Raw genomic sequence first — 4,090 nt, 5'->3', positions numbered from 1 at the left:
CATGGCAGCCGAAAACAACAACAATGCCAACAATGCAAGGAAGGTGCTGGGTGACTTTACTGCACCTACTCCCAACTTCTATGGAGAAGCATCTCTATCCCTGCCATTAGAGCAAACAACTTTGAGCTTAAGCCTCAGTTAGTTTCTCTAATGCAACAGAATTGCAAGTTCCATGGACTTCCATTGGAAGATCCTCATCAGTTTTTAGCTGAGTTCTTGCAAATCTGTGACACAGTCAAGACTAATGGGGTTGACCCTGAGGTCTACAGACTGATGCTATTCCCTTTTGTTGTAAAAGACAGAGCTAGAATATGGTTGGATTCTCAACCTAAAGAAAGCCTGGACTCTTGGGAAAAGCTAGTCAGTGCCTTCTTGGCAAAGTTCTTTCCACCTCAAAAATTGAGTAAGTTTAGAGTGGAAGTCCAAACCTTCAGACAGAAGGATGGAGAATCCCTCTATGAAGCTTGGGAAAGATACAAACAATTGATCAGAAAATGTCCTTCTGACATGCTTTCTGAATGGAGCATCATAGGTATTTTCTATGATGGTCTCTCTGAACTATCCAAGATGTCTTTGGATAGCTCTGCTGGAGGATCTCTTCATCTGAAGAAGACGCCTACAGAGGCTCAGGAACTAATTGAAATGGTTGCAAATAACCAATTCATGTACACTTCTGAAAGAAATCCTGTGAACAATGGGACTAGTCAGAAGAAAGGAGTTCTTGAGATTGACACTCTGAATGCCATACTGGCTCAGAACAAGATATTGACTCAATAAGTCAATTTGATTTCTCAAAGTCTGTCTGGAATGTAAAATGCACCTGGCAGTACTAAGGATGCTTCATCTGAGGAAGAAGCTTATAATCCTGAGAACCCTTCAATGGAAGAGGTGAATTACCTAGGAGAACCCTATGGAAACACCTATAATTCTTCATGGAGAAATCATCCAAATTTCTCATGGAAGAATCAAGAGAGACCTCAACAAGGTTTCAATAACAATAATGGTGGAAGAAACAGGTTTAGCAATGGCAAGCCTTTTCCATCATCTTCTCAGCAACAGACAAAGAGTTCTAAGCAGAATACCTCTGACTTAGCAACAATGGTCTCTGATCTAATCAAAATCACTCAAAGTTTCATGAATGAAACAAGGTCCTCCATCAGAAATTTGGAAGGACAAGTGGGACAGCTGAGCAAGAAAATCACTGAACTCCCTCCTAGTACTCTCCCAAGTAATACAGAAGAAAATCCAAAAGGAGAGTGCAAAGCCATAACCATGGACGAATCTAGAGAGGGAAGAGAGGAAGTGGACGCCACTAAGGAAGGCCTCAATGGGCGTGCACTAGCCTCCAATGAGTTCCCCAATAAGGAACCATGAGAATCTGAGGCTCAAAATGAGACCATAGAGATTCCATTGGACTTACTTCTGCCTTTCATGAGCTCTGATGAGTATTCCTCCTCTGAAGAGGATGAGTATGTCACTGAAGAGCAAGTTGCTAAATACCTTGGAGCAATCATGAAGCTAAATGACAAGTTATTTGGAAATGAGACTTGGGAGGATGAACCTCCTTTGCTCACCAAAGAACTGGATGACTTGTCTAGGCAGAAATTACCTCAAAAGAGACAAGATCCTGGGAAGTTTTCAATACCTTGTACCATAGGCACCATGACCTTCAAAAAGGCTCTGTGTGACTTAGGGTCAAGTGTGAACCTCATGCCTCTCTCTGTAATGGAGAAGCTAGGGATCTTTGAGGTACAAGCTGCAAGAATCTCACTAGAGATGGCAGACAACTCAAGAAAACAAGCTCATGGACTTGTAGAGAATGTTTTGATAAAAGTTGAAGACCATTACATCCCTACTGATTTCATAGTCCTAGAGACTGGGAAGTGCATGGATGAATCCATCATCCTTGGCAGACCCTTCCTAGCCACAGCAAAGGCTGTGATTGATGTTGATAGAGGCGAAATGATCATTCAAGTGAATGAAGAATCCTTTGTGTTTAAGGCTCAAGGATATCCCTCTGTCACCATGGAGAGGAAGCATGAAGAGCTTCTCTCAAATCAGAGTCAAGCAGAGCCCCCACAGTCAAACTCTAAGTTTGGTGTTGGGAGGCCACAACCAAACTCTAAGTTTGGTGTTGAACCCCCACATTCAAACTCTAAGTTTGGTGTTGGGAGGTTCCAACATTGCTCTGAGTATCTGTGAGGCTCCATGAGAGCCCTCTGTCAAGCTAATGACATTAAAGAAGCGCTTGTTGGGAGGCAACCCAATGTTATATTTCACATATTTTCTTTTGTTATTTTATGTTTTTTGTAGGTTGATGATCATGAGAAGTCACAAAATCCATTGAAAAAGCAAAAACAGAATGAAAAAACAGGAAGAAAAACAGCACACCCTGGAGGAAGAACTCACTGGCATTTAAACGCCAGTGAGGCTAGCAGTTGGGCGTTTAACGCCCAGTCTGGCACCATTCTGGGCGTTTAACGCCAGAAAGGGGCACCAGACTGGCGTTAAACGCCAGGAAAGGGCTAGAACCTGGCGTTAAATGCCAGAAATGGGCACCAGCCCGGCGTTTAACGCCAGAAATGGCTCAAAACGTGATTTTGAGCAACATTTGGTGCAGGGATGACTTTTCCTTGACACCTAAGGATCTGTGGACCCCACAGGATCCCCACAAACCCCTCACCTATCAAATCCCATCTTTCTCTTCACCACTCACCTCCATAAAACCCCACTTACCTCACCATCCAAATTCAAACCACTACTTCTTCCCCTTTTGGCCGAACCACAAAGCCATCTCCCTCTCCTCCATTTCTTCTTCTTCTACTTTCTTCTTTCTTCTTTGCTCGAGGAGAGCAAACCTTTTAAGTTGGTGTGGTAAAAGCATTGCTTTTGTTTTTCCATAACCATTTATGGCATCCAAAGCCGGTTCAACTGAGAAGGCATGACCTCAAGCCCATCACTAAGAAGAAGATGGAGCAAACAAGAGACCCCTCTCATCATGAGATCCCTGAGATACCTCAAGGGATGCACTTTCCTCCACAAGACTATTGGGAGCAACTAAACACCTCCCTAGGAGAATTGAGTTCCAACATGGGACAACTAAGGGTGGAGCACCAAGAACATGCCATCCTCCTCCATGAAATTAGAGAAGATCAAAGAATCATGAGAGATGAGCAACAAAGACAAGGAAGAGACATTGAGGAGCTCAAGCACTCCATAAGACCTTCAAGAGGAAGAACAAGCCGCCATCACTGAGGTGGACCCGTTCTTTAATCTCCTTGTTCTTTATTTTTCTGTTTTTTGAAAATTATGCTTTATGTTTATCCATGTTTGTGTCTTATGATCATTAGTGTCTTAGTGTCTATGCCTTAAAGCTATGAATATGAATCCATCACCTTTCTTAAATGAAAACTGTTTTTATTACAAAAGAACAAGAAGTACAGGATTTTAAATTCATCTTTAAAACTAGCTTAATTAGTTTGATGTGGTGACAATACTTTTTATTTTCTGAATGTATGCTTGAACAGTGCATATGTCTTTTGAATTTGTTGTTCATGAATGTTAAAATTGTTGGCTCTTGAAAGAATGATGAAAAAGGAGACATGTTACTGAGGATCTGAAAAATCAAAAAAATGATTCTTGAAGCAAGAAAAAGCAGTGAATACAAAAAAAAAAGAGAAGGAGAAAAACGAAAAAAAAAAGAAAAAGAAAGAAATAAAGTTGTGATCCAAGGCAATAAGAGTGTGCTTAAGAACCCTGGACACCTCTAATTGGGGACTTTAGCAAAGCTGAGTCACAATCTGAAAAGGTTCACCCAATTATGTGTCTGTGGCATGTATGTATCCGGTGGTAATACTGGAAGACAGAGTGCTTTGGGCCACAGCCAAGACTCAATAAAGTAGCTGTGTTCAAGAATCATCATACTTAACTAGGAGAATCAATAGCACTATCTGGATTCTGAGTTCCTAAAGAAGCCAATCATTCTGAATTTCAAAGGATAAAGTGAGATGCCAAAACTGTTCGGAGGCAAAAAGCTACTAGTCCCGCTCATCTAATTTGGAGCCAAGTTTCATTGATAATTTGGAGTCTA

The 4,090-nt window shown here is 41.5% G+C and overlaps 1 non-coding gene across 1 annotated transcript; it reads right to left on the bottom strand.

Annotated features, from left to right (window-relative positions):
• Positions 1-405: 405 nt before the first annotated feature.
• LOC130942926 (small nucleolar RNA R71) lies at positions 406-509 on the bottom strand. Its single transcript, XR_009071471.1, has one exon. It is a non-coding gene; the product is annotated as a small nucleolar RNA R71 (small nucleolar RNA).
• Between the last annotated feature and the right edge of the window lie 3,581 nt (positions 510-4,090).

Source organism: Arachis stenosperma, chromosome 7 (genome assembly GCF_014773155.1).
Source record: "Arachis stenosperma cultivar V10309 chromosome 7, arast.V10309.gnm1.PFL2, whole genome shotgun sequence".
Classification (NCBI taxonomy): Eukaryota; Viridiplantae; Streptophyta; class Magnoliopsida; order Fabales; family Fabaceae; genus Arachis; species Arachis stenosperma.
Note: the sequence above shows the minus strand (reverse complement) of the source record. Positions and strands in the feature narration are given on the sequence as shown.